The sequence below is a fragment of the Ascochyta rabiei genome, chromosome 5 (assembly GCF_004011695.2).
Source record: "Ascochyta rabiei chromosome 5, complete sequence".
NCBI lineage: Eukaryota > Fungi > Ascomycota > Dothideomycetes > Pleosporales > Didymellaceae > Ascochyta > Ascochyta rabiei.
The window spans coordinates 1,926,480-1,939,428 of record NC_082409.1 but is presented as its reverse complement, the minus strand read 5'-3'; the positions used below and the strand labels follow the sequence as shown (position 1 = coordinate 1,939,428).

The window sequence follows — 12,949 nt, the reverse complement described above, 5'->3', positions numbered from 1 at the left end:
AATCTTCTCTAAGGTCCTTTATGCTCTAAAGTGTCCTAATATTAGATTATTATAACGTTCTTTAATAACTTACACTTTATCTTTTAGCCTTATAAGTAAGATATACCTCTCCTTAGCTATATTATCTTTTTCTAGGTTATTTTATCCTATTTAAACGTTACTTAACTCTTTTTTAGTGCTAGAGAGTTTATCTATATTGTCTAAGTCTGTTGTTAGCTCTATATAACTATTCTCTCCTAACTCTTATCTTTTAACATCTCTTATATTATTTCTTTCTTTTATAGATAAATAAATAGTTATAGCTACTACTAGGGGAGTATTAGAGTTCCTTCTAGTTAGGATCTTCTAAATTAGTTATATAAAAGCCTTTTTATACTTTTATAAGGGGTCTTATACCTTTCTTATATAATTAGAATACTATAAGGGTCTATCTATAGGGTTTATAGACTCTAAGTAATAAGTAATTATAAAGTTAAACTTAGATAATACCAAGTATACCCTTACTTACTAATAGCTAAGAACCATTGTCTCTATAAACTACTTTAGGTATTAGTAATCTGTTATGATCTTAAAGAAGGTACTGTCTAAGTACCTTTGCTAATACTATAGGCTCTAGATAATTATAAGAAGTTCCTAGTTTTAAGTATTATAGTTATACTCTACTTAGAGTATCTTCTTTAAATAGAAGTCTACAGGCCTCTATTAGGCCGGCTTTCCCTCTCTAGGGACTAGTTAACTAAGGATTCCTAAGATAACGCCTCTAGAGGTATCTACTTCTATCCTAGTCTGTCTCCTAATTATAAAATAAACTAAGATAGGTATATTAATAAATAAATCCTCTATATTCTAGAAAGCTTATAGGGATTCTTTACTTAACTTAAGAGGCTAACTCTCCTCCTTCCTTATTACTTAACTAGATTTAGCTAAATTTAGCCCTTTCTAGGTTAATTAGGTTAATAGCAAGGCTAATTTAGAAAACCCTATAATAAACCTCTAATAGTAGTTTATAAAGCCTATAAATACTTAGATATTATAAACTATACGTAGGATTAGCTATTCTTAGATTATTTTAACTCTATCTAGGTTAATACTTACCTCTTTAGGTTAGACTATATACCTAAGGTACTCTATATATTAATAATACTATTTACACTTATCTAAGCGTATATAGAAGTTTACCTTATAAAGCCTCTCTAAGACCTTCTTAACGTATCTAACGTAGTCTTCCTCTGTCTTAGAGTATACTAATATATTATCTAGATATATAATATAAGTTATATTAACTAATCCTATTAGTGCCTTATTTATATAAGCCTAAAATTAGGCAGAAGCATTTATAAGTCTAAACAGCATTACTATATAATTAAAATATCTATACCTAGTTTAAAAAGCAGTCCTCTACTTATCCTCTTTCTTAATTTAGATATAGTAATATACCTTATGTATATCTAGTTTAGTATAGAACTTAGCTTACGCTAGTTATTCTAGTAACTCTATAATTAGTAGTAATAGATAGTAGTTTTTAACTATTATCTTATTTAGACCTCTATAGTCTACATACAGCTATAGGTTACTATCTTTCTTCTTTAAAAAGAGAATAGGTGCCTCTACTAGCAACCTTAAGTGTTGTATCTAGCTATATTATAGATATTCTAGTAGATACTTTCTTAGTATCTCTAATTCTGTTGTAGAGAGTCTGTATAATAGTTAGTAGAGGGAAGTAGCTTCTTCTATAATATTAATTACTAGGTTATACTCTCTATACTCTAGTAGGACCTAAGTATTATTCTCTAATTCTAAGTGCGTATATTTATAATATACTTCTAGAATTAGGCTTTTTTTAGTATATATTAGGTTGTATATACCTACTAAGTTTACTAACGTACTCTATAGGTAAGCGGATTAAACGGGTAAGCAGATTACTCTGCTAAGACTACACTAAATTTCTACCCTATTATAGCTCGCATTAGCCCACTTTAGCCTTGTATACAGTAGTGCAGTATATAATATTATTTAGAAACATCTTCTACAGCCTTCTTATATATACGTAAGTTATGTCTAACGTTATAGCACTTTATACAGCGTCTTTAGGTTACTTCCCCTCCTTTAGCGCGCACTTGCTTCTTTACCTTCTTACTATTACCACGCACCCTAAACTTTGTTAGAGTAGTTAATTAAAGGCCTTCCTTAGCTGTTAGGACTCCTTCCTACTGTAATTGCTTTCTTTTATGCAATTTACGTCGCGTAGCAGCCTTATTTACTGCTCGAAGCCTAGTAATCTCCCTTTAAGCTAATACTAGCTTATGCGCTACTATAGCTGCGCCTTTAGTAAGCTTTTTAAAGGCCTTAACTATTAAAGTTAGTAAGCTGCTTGCATGCCTTTAAATCCTCTCTTAAACCAGCGTTAATTGCGACCCTAATTGTAGGGTAGTGCTTGGGGTTTAGGACTGCTAGGGCTTATCTTCTACAGTAGGTAGCGGTAGGGTACGTAGGCGGACATTAAGACCTATTATAACCCGTTCTAGGTTAAGGGGGACTATTCTAGCGCCTTAGAAGCCTTCTTAGATATTACTAGAAGTAAATGTCTCCTTATAGGCGTCTATAAAGTATAGTAGGAACTTAGTTTTAGTAATATAAGTAATGTAGTTGTGTATAAGATTCTTAGCTTAGCGCCTATATACCTTCTTTAGAGGGGCAAAACAACCTATATCTAGTAGTTGTAAGAGGTAAGATAAGTATAGAGGTATACATAGTATAACAATCTTTACTTCCTTATAGTATTGTTAGAAGTTAAGGGAGTTGTAGTTCTTGTAGCTGTTAATAAGGAGTAGCTAGTGTACTCCTTAGGTGCGCGTCTTTGTATAGGCATTAAAGTGCTTTAACTAGTCTAGACTAAGCTTATTAGTAGTCTATCCGTTCTTAGAGACTCTAATAACCTAGTTATAGGGCAGATTGTCCTCTTTATACTAGGTAGAGAGGTGGTTACGGCCTTTAAAGATAATAAAGGGTGGAATAGCCTACCCTATGCCATTAATACCCTATATAACCGTTGTCCACTCTTAATTACCCTGCTACAATGCCTTTAGCTGTCCTTAACGCTCTAAGCCTATAATAACTGCTCCTGTCGATATCTAGCCTATTATAAAGCCTGTCTTATTAAAGTTGTACGTATTATTGTTCTAGATGCTATACTTAGCTTTAACATTCGCTATAAGCCTAAACTAGCCCCTAATAATCTCTAGATCCTTACAGAGGGCTCTCTTGTAGTTATACTTACGATTAAACCTTACTTTAAGGTTAGGGCGGCGCTTAACAAACGTGTTAGGCTAGTTTATGCTAACATAGCCTATATTACGCTTAGTATGCAAAGAATTAGCTATATTAGCTATAGTAGCCAGCTAAGAGGTAAATCCTCATGCATCTAGCTTAAGGATGTACTTAGTAATCACGTCCTCCTTAGTCTAGTCTATAATCTGTTAAACTGGCGTATAATTAGCTTATGTAGGTTGTTCTGTGTATTAAGCGTGTAGTATACTGTAAGGCGCGTTATATATAGCTACAGCGCGTTGCATAGTAAGCGTCGCGTCTTATTTAATTACCTAGAGCGCAAGCTGTATCGCAGCTTCTCTTAAGGGCGTAGATTAATGTTGTTGTTAAGGCATTGCGTGGTAAGGTGGAGGTTTAGTGTGGTCTTAGCAGAGTAATCCGCTTACCTGTTTAATCTACTTACCTGTAGAGTACGTTATATATATATAAACGTCTACTAAGAGACTTCTTATAGTGCGTTTAAACTCTTTAGTATCTTCTAATACTATTTTCTCTAGTTTAGGAGAGTTTCTATACTTCTTTTCTTTTAAGAGTATACACTAGCTTAAATAGCTTAGCTTAGAGTTTGTCTAGTTAATCTAGAGTAATCTAAGGTATATCTTATACCTTTATAGGTCTATTACTATAAAAGGTATCTGTTAGATCTCCTATCTTCTATAGAAGTTAATAATAGATACTTCTACTATAGTTACTCTATAGATAGGTAATTCTGCCCTACCTACACCTTTAGCTACTATTTTATTTAATAGTATAACCTCTAGATCCTACTTCTTTACTAGGAGAACTAAAATTAAGTTTACTTATAACCCTCTATCTATTAAGGCTTCTACGTTCTCTATATTACCTAAAGATGCTTTAACTATAAGTAGGCGTATATATTCTAGATACACTACCTTATAAAGAGAAATATTCTTCTTCTTCTTCTTCTTAGATAATTTAATATAGGCTATAAGAGAGGAGATTAGCTCTTAGGTCTCTTATCTTTTCCTAACTTATCTAGAGTAGGGTCTTTCTAGTTTAACTTTAGCTTTAGGCGGTTAGGGTAGTAGTAACTAGTTTCTCTATACTTAAGGTATACGTTTTATGTCTTATATAGCACGTCTTAGCCCTTTTTACCCTTTACTAGCTCCTTACAGAACTTCTTAAACTTAAATAACCTTTTTAGGGTTTTTATATTCCCCTCTAACCTAGAGTTACTAAATTAGCGCTTCTGTAGTCCTTTGTTAGTTATCTTACCCTTAGCTAGAGTCTTCTTAGGTAGCTGTTAGCTATGCTAACCTAGTCTCTAGTTAATAATATTAGCTTATTCCTCTACCTTTAGGATTATGTCTCTTAAATTATAGAGGATAAGAAACAAGTTCTTTTATATACTAGAGAGCAGTATAGTAATATATTCTAGAACTTAACGCTCTAGTATATATAAGTTACCTAGTTTCTTCAATAGTAGATGTATAAAATCTAATAGGTCTATAGAAGACTAAGATTTCTACTACTTATATTACTTTAAGGATTTATATACTACTTACTTACGTTTAGTAAGTGTTTCTAGAGTATCTAGTATAATTCTTTTTAGCTCTTACTACGTTAGTTCCTAGGTTAGCTAATTATAGTAGTTAGTTGTGCAGTAGGCCTACTATAACATCTTTAGGTTCTCTAAGAGGTACCTTATACTAAAGTTAATCTTTTATTCCTCTATAAGGAAATTAACTAGAGATTAGAGGAAGTATCTCTTATAATCTCTCTTCTAATAGTTATATTTAGCGTAGTTACGCTTTATATACTTCTATAGGGGTTTAGGTTATAGAATGTTTATAGATATAGAAGATTATAGTTTCTCTACTTCTTCTAGTACATTTCAGAAGGATAGGATTGTTACTAGATCTTCTTTATTATATTTGCGTCTAAGTTTATAGAGAAAGGAAAGTTCCTTATAGTCTTTTGTCTTTTATAACTATTTATATAAGTTTTCTAACTCCTATTATTAATTACCTACTTCTAGGCTATTCTAGCCTTCTTTAGCTAAAGCTGCCCTATATATATAAATTCTAGAGTAAGGTATACTACCTAGAGGACCTATAGATCCTCTTTAGGCACTATAGATACTTAGTGTCTATTAAGGTATCTTCTTATCTACAGAGGGAGGTGTTACCTTACGCTCTACTAGCTCTCCTACAGGTAGGTTGTCTTAGTTTCTCTCTAAAGACAGTAAGCCTAGATAATTTAGTTAAAGATTTATAGTAGCTTAGGTCTATGTTTTAATTATAATATAAGAGTAATTAGAATATAAAGAGTGTATAAAGCAATTATAAGAGAGAATAGAGTTAGAGAGGATAGTAGGTGTATTAAGGTACGTAGTATATAGTAATAAGACTAATTACTAGAGTATTAGTAATAACCTTAGACATCTTTATATAGTCTAGGCTAGCTAGCCCTATAGTAGCTTGCTAAGACTAGCAGAGGTACCCCTAGGCCTAGTGCCTAACACTAGCCTTTAGAGTAGCAGAATTTTAGATAATAACGTTCTAGTCTAAAACTAACAGGATAATTCCTAGACTATACACTAGCCTTTAGAGTAGTAGAATTTTAATATTACCTACTATACCGTGCCCTCTAGCTAGGTTACTATTTTGTTCTAGTATAGGTATTAAAGCATCTTATTTAGCAGGTACATTAGGAAAGAGAAAGAGAGAGAAAGAGAGAGAGAGGAGAATAGATAGATAGGTTAATAGTAGTAAGGTAGTAAGGTCTATTAGATAGATAGATGCCCCTCTTATACCTAGCATCTAAGGGATTACTAAGATTATCCCCCCTATTTACTAGTATTACTAAGGTAGTTACTCTATACACTAGTATAATAGTAGTTATAAGGCTACTACGTATACCTATAGTAGTAGTTATAGTTAGTAGATGTTTCTTATAATAGAAGGTTTAGATTAATAATACCTAAGTTTATAGTTAGTAGATAGTTATAGGCTAATATAGTAATTAAGTGTATTATACTCTTAGATAGTCTAAATAATACTAGAAAGGTATTCTTCTATACTAATTCTTCTATATTTACTTATAATTATTACTATATAACATAGTATATAACTTTCTTTATCTCTTTATATTAGAACTAGCTATAATAGGCTAAAGGATATCTGCTTTAGCTAGTCTATATTTCTTAGAGTAAGGTAGAGTTATATTTTCCCTTAGCGTAAACTATTAAATACTTATTAATTAAAAAACCTCTATAGGGAAAAATTATAATTAAGTAAAGGTATTTAGCCTTTTTAGTACCCCTCTTTCTTAGAATTTAACCTTAACGTCTTATTACGCAGTCTAAGCAGTTACTTTATTATTTTCTAGTATTGTTTTAGCACTTCTTTAGAAAGATTTATACTAATTTTCTAGAAATTTTCTAAGTTAGAGAATCTGTCCTACTTAATAAGGTATTCCTACTGTCTATTAGCTAGTTACCTTCTATTAATAACTTTTTCTATATTCTACACCTTCTCTTTCCTCTTAACTATAGGTTCTTATATTTATTTCTATATAATTAGAAGTTAGCTTCTTAGTGTATATAGGTCTAGCAGTAACACATAGAATACTAGGTAGATCTCTTTTATTTCTAGTAGGTCTACTCTATATATAGTAGGGCTAATCTAGGCTATAATAGTTCTAGGTCCTATGTATTTCTAGTCTAGCTTCTTTTTTAGGCGTACTATTCTAATGTTCTTACTAGAGACTAGTACTCTATTGCCTACTTTAAAGGGTGCTAGTAGTCGTTTCTTATTAAAGTGTTTCTTTTAATACTTATTTAACTTTTCTATATTTACTTTACAGGTAGCCTATAAGAAAATAACTCTAGTAGCTAATTCCTTTATAAGGGGAGATTCTCTACCTTTTAATACTAAAGTAGACTAATCTATACCCCTTAAATCTATACTATAATAGGCTTAGAAAGGTATTACCTTTATAGATACGTAAATGCTATTATTATACGCAAATTCTATAATTAAAATCTAAAGGGCCTATTATCTTATTCTAGAGTATAGTAGCAACATAAGTACTATTTAAGAGTCTAATTTTACCTTACTGTTTAGCTATCTGTCTAGGGATAATAGGCTAATATATTATAGACTAGCCTTAGGGTAGAATATAATAAGGGTTAATATAGTATTATATCTCTTAAGGAGGTAATACATTATATATCCTTCTAATATATCTATAGAGCACGTAACTACCCTGTCTTACTTAAGGCTTAGGTAAGGTCTAAGCCTATAACATACCTTCTTTCTCTATCTCTCCTCTACTAAATATATTTTACTAGGTCCTTTCTACATTCTATATAAATTAGAGGGGCGCTAGTAGTAGGTAAACTCTAGAGCTAGTTATAGTTATATAAGGGTCTGCCTCTTAGTAGGTTAGCTACTAGTCTAGTCTGTAGTATACCTAGAGTAGTCCCTATACACACCTAGGTTATTTTTGTTTTTTCTAGCGTACCTTCTCTTATTAGACGCTGTACTACTCTATACTCTTACCTAACCTACCTATATTATACCTACCTATCTTTTTATACCTACCTATCTAGTTTAAACACTATATCTATTATTACGCCTAGTTCTAGTTACTAGGCTACTAGTTATAGGGCTAGTAATCCCCCTAGTAGAGGTAGCTATAGCCTGCCTTATCCTCTTCTATCTACCTACAACATCCCTCTAGTATTTAATTACAGTTATCTAGGTTTTTAATTATAGAATCTAACTATGTCTATAGAGAGCCTACTATTACTATATTAGTAATTATAAGGTTAAGGATAACTCTAAGAATAAGAACTAAGTTTCTATCTTTGCCTGCGCTGTCCTATACTGCCCCTGCTACTAGCTTACTATTCTTACTAGCTAGCCTAGTAAGTGTTATATGTCTATTATAGGCCTACTACTAGCTAATTCTATCTATAGCTAACTACCTCCCTAGTGCTAGTAACACCTACTATACCTGTGCTAAGCGCTATTATATTTATTATTAGGATAATAGTCTTTTTACTACTAATATAGAGCTCTACTATACCTAGCGTAATTCTAAGAGGTATATCTAGGTATATAGCTTTATCCTAGGTATATATCTATAGCTAATTGTTATTAAGACGTCTATATAGGGTAGTAACGCCTATATTAATATAGCTAGAACCTAGGGTGTTAATAGTAATAAGGCTAATTAGGGTAGGTAGCTAACCTTTATCTATAAGTATCCTACCTATTACTATAAGAGGCGTTTTACTAATCTACTATATACTATTTAGGTATCTACTATAAGCTCTACTAAGCCTATAAGTCTACCCTTAACCTAGCCTACACTAACCCCTTACTAGCTAAGTAGCTAACCTCCTCTTATGTTGCCTATTCCCCCCCTAAGCCTAGTGCGTAGATTACGCTGCCTACTATACCCTTATCTAGCTATTATAGTAGTAACTAGTTTAATACCTACTTCTAGTAGTTTACGTCTACTATAGGGATAGCTATTAAGACGTAGACTAAGTATATAAACTAGTTTAAAGAGGTCTAGACCTATACTACTATAAGTCTTCTGCCTATATTAAGAGTATAGCTAACCTACCCTAAAGAAGGCTATTAACTAGATTAAGCGCCTACTTACTACGCTCTAGCGCTGTCTAGAGTACCTATTATTATCCTACCTGCCCTACTGCCTACGCTCTACCTCCCCTACTAAGTACTATCCTTCTTCTTACTAGATCTGCTTACCCCCCTACTACGTCTGCTTACCCCCCTACTACATCTACTTACCCTTCTACTGCTTCTACTTACCCTCTCTAGTAGAGCTACGCACTCTACGTTGCAGCACTATAGCGCCTACCTCTTACTTCTTAGCCTAGTTATAATAGGCCTACAGCATTACTATTAGTAATAAAGAGGAGAATAAAGAAGAGAATAACTATAAGTAGGACTGCTGCTGCTGTATAGCGCGTAACTAGGCCCTAGACATAGCTACTACTACCTACTATTCCCTATCCCCTAATAAGACTATTTTTTAAAATCTAAGTTTCTGTATTAGTAGCTAGTAGGGTATAAGAGGTAGTATTATACTATTACTATAGAGATCCTAAGCTCTTCTACGCTAGGCATAAGGCCTAGTGTAGAATCTCCTAATAGAACTTCTTAAAGGTTATTCTAAAATAATAAAAGTTCTTTCTACCTTTATCTATTTCTTATATTTTGTGTATGCTGCTATAAAAGCCTTCTAAGCTATTATATCTTATAATACGTCTAGAGGCTTCTATATTAGCTTTATATATCCTTTCTATTTAACTAGAACCTATATCTTATTCTGTCTATAGGCCCTCTTCTTTTTCAGGATTATCTCTACCTTCTATTTAGCTAGGGTTAGATTATCCTCCTCTAGAATAACTAGTAGATCTAGTCTACTTTCCTATAGGCGCTGTATTAGTAGTAGGTTAGAGGCTATACGTTCTAGTAGGTCTATATACACTATCTTATAGAGGTTACCTAGTAGATCTAGAGTAACTATTAGAGAAGTAGAGACTGTAACTACTATATACTAGGCTTATAGCTAATTAAGCTTCTAACTTAGCCTATTAGTTTTTATATTATAGAGGGAAAACTATACTCTATCTTCTATATAGTACTACTCTATAGGCCTATAGCTATAGTCTATTACGTTCTAGGTATATTATTATACCTATACTATAGCTACCTAGGTAAGCTCTATACCCTACTAAAGGTAGTCTAGAAACTAGACTACCTATCTCTATAGTGTGTTCTAGCTAATAGTTAGAAGTACTATTATCTGTAGTAGGTCTATATTATAGCTATAGAGGAGTAGGTTAGAACTAACTCTAGTAAATAAAGAATTATAATTGTTAAGAGCTAGTTAGTAGGCTAGAAGGTAGTTAGGCTAGTTATTCTATTTAAAGTTAACTATAACCTATAGAACTACCTACACCTCTTAGTTAGCCTACTCTATCTCTCTATCTATCTAAGGGTAATAGGCTGTAGAGAGTAGCTAGTCTACCCCTTTAAGGCTACACAGCGTTGTCTAAAATTGTCCTAGCTAGTCTAAGCTACAGTCTAAGATTATAGAGCTAGGAAAGCCTTAGAACTACTACTACGTGTTGTAGAAGACCTTAGCGTAATATTCTATAGTTATAGAAGTTATTACCTTAAGCTATATATACTTAGAGAGGTAATCTATAATAACTAAGAAATAGCGCAGTATATTCTTATTAGCCTAAGAGAGGTTAACTATAAAGTCTATTAAAATCTAGAACTAAAAATAGTTAGTAATAGGTAATAGCTAGAGTAAGCTCTACTATTAGTGCTGTAATATATATATACTAAAATAGTAGTAGTTATAGATATAATACTAAACGTTCTATAATATCCTCTTCTAGTAGAAGTTACGTCTAATAATATAGAATATAGTGTTAGCACCTAGATAGCCTATTAGGTTAGATTTATATACCCTTTAGATTATTATAGTTATAAGTAGCTTCTAATATAGAATCTATATAACCCTACGCTATAGTAGTATACTATAAGTACTAAGCATATAATCTATAATTTACTAAGTAGTCTTAGCCTTAGAAGGGAACTTATAGGCCTTATTATAGATAGTAGACAGGCGCGCTATATACCCTACGTCCTACTAAATACCTTTATTCTATAGTAATTACATATATATATTAATAAAAAGTAGAGGCGTACTAGGGCCTAGTATACTAATTACTAATACTAAAACTAGAGTTATTATCCTATAGACCCTCTCTAACCTACTATTATAGTCCTGTTTCTAATAGCTTAGTATATCTAGTTAGGCTGCTAGGCGTCCTAGGTAGAAGTAAAGGTAGAAATAGAACTTTAACAGCTTCTCTGCCTATAAGTGCTACCTCTTACTTAGCCTATACACTATAGTAAAGTACTAGAGGTTCTTATAGTTAGTTAGAATAGTAAACAGCCTAGTAATAGACCCTAATTTAGCTGCCTAAACCCCTAGGCACTTTATAATAGTAGTTAACTTCTTATTATAGATAGTATAGTTCTATTACTCTATTATAAGTATAGTAGAGTAATACGCTACTAGGTAAAGCACCTTTCTATACTATTAAGAAAGGCAGCTACCTAGCGTCTTACTAGAGTAGTCTACCTCTAATAGTGTTTTACGCTTAAGGTTCTACTAGGCTAGAACTAGTTCTGTTATAAATGCGTTCTTTAGCTAGTAGAACGCTGCATCCTCTTCCTACCTCTACCTAAATAGGATATCCTTCCCTATAAGTTAATTAAGTAGAGTAGTAATATTAGAGAAGGCTAAGATAAAGTCCTAGTAGAAGTTAGTAAACCCTAGGAAACTGTAGACTCTACGTAAAGACTGTAGGGCTTCCTAACTACAGATAGCCTTAATCTTCTTAGAATGAGAACAGATATTCTTTATAGCTTCTATAATATCTTCTAGATAGTGTACTTCCTTTATTATAAATATACACTTCTTAGGATCTAGATATAGCCCTATATTACGTAGAAGCGTAAGAACTCTACTAACCTTCCCTAAGTAGTCTGTCCTAGACCTACTACTATAAACTAGAACATTATCTAGGTATATAGTAGTATAGTTACCTAATATCTCTTAAGGTGTACTGTTAATATAACGCTAAAAGGACACTAGTGCTCTAGCTAGGCTAAATAGGTAGACTAGCTACTTAAAGAGCCTAAAACAGGTATAGAACGTAGTAAGGTGCTTATCTTCCTCTATAACACAAATCTAGTAAAATACTAAATAGACATTAACCTTAGAAAACTAGTAGGCACCTCCTAGTGTACGTAAGGTCTCCTTAATAAGAGGGAGTAGGTACTAGTTAGTAATTATAATACTATTAAGTGTATAATAGTCTACGCATATACGCTACCTACTAGAGAACTTTTTAACTAGCAGGACTAGGGCCTCTACTAAGGAAGAGGAGGCGTAGATCTACCTCTTATCTATTAGTGCTAATACCTGTTTCTATAGCTTAAGTAGCTAGTCCCTTAGCATATTATACAGAGGGCCTTAGAGTAGAGGCTTCTTCTTTCTAGACTAGTTACGTTATAACTATATATAGTAATCTATCTAGCCCCTATATAGAGGAAGACTAAAGGCCTTACTCTTATTAAATAGGTTCTAAAACTAGACTAACTTAGAGGGAAGAGAGTCTACCTCCTCTGCTGTCTCTTACGCTTCTAGGGATTAAACTAAGAGGATTTTAGTAATGTTGTAGAGGCTTATAAAGACAAACTAGTCTCTAGGTAGAAACTTCTAAAGCCTATTAGCTAGGGTCTTATTAAACTTAGTTACTAATAGAAGAGCTACGTAAACGTTTAATGTACGCTGTAAGGATTTATAGATAATAAGGTCCTCTACCTATTATATTCTTAGTGTGCCCTTTTCTACGTCTAATACTACGCCCTCTTATTAGAGCTAGGGCTTCTCTAAAATAATATCCTAGCTTAGACCTAGTACTACGTAGGCTATAGCCTATAAGCACTACCTATCTAAGTTATACCTAAATAGGACTAAATAGAAGATTATAGACTTTCTACTAGTGCCTAGTACTTACGCTAAGCGTTAT

The 12,949-nt window shown here is 32.7% G+C and overlaps 21 annotated features.

Annotated features, from left to right (window-relative positions):
• Positions 1-1,880: part of a mobile genetic element that runs on past the window's edge.
• Positions 1,241-1,280: a tandem repeat.
• Positions 1,876-3,745: a mobile genetic element.
• Positions 3,746-5,811: a mobile genetic element.
• Positions 4,237-4,256: a tandem repeat.
• Positions 5,772-5,955: a dispersed repeat.
• A 1-nt stretch (position 5,956) lies between these two features.
• Positions 5,957-6,007: a mobile genetic element.
• Positions 6,002-6,090: a tandem repeat.
• Positions 6,008-6,048: a tandem repeat.
• Positions 6,013-6,090: a tandem repeat.
• A 91-nt stretch (positions 6,091-6,181) lies between these two features.
• Positions 6,182-7,596: a mobile genetic element.
• Positions 6,223-6,232: an inverted repeat.
• Positions 6,223-6,455: a mobile genetic element.
• Positions 6,446-6,455: an inverted repeat.
• Positions 7,444-12,949: part of a dispersed repeat that runs on past the window's edge.
• Positions 8,098-8,153: a tandem repeat.
• Positions 9,993-10,004: an inverted repeat.
• Positions 9,993-10,043: a mobile genetic element.
• Positions 10,032-10,043: an inverted repeat.
• Positions 10,306-10,329: a tandem repeat.
• Positions 11,370-11,418: a tandem repeat.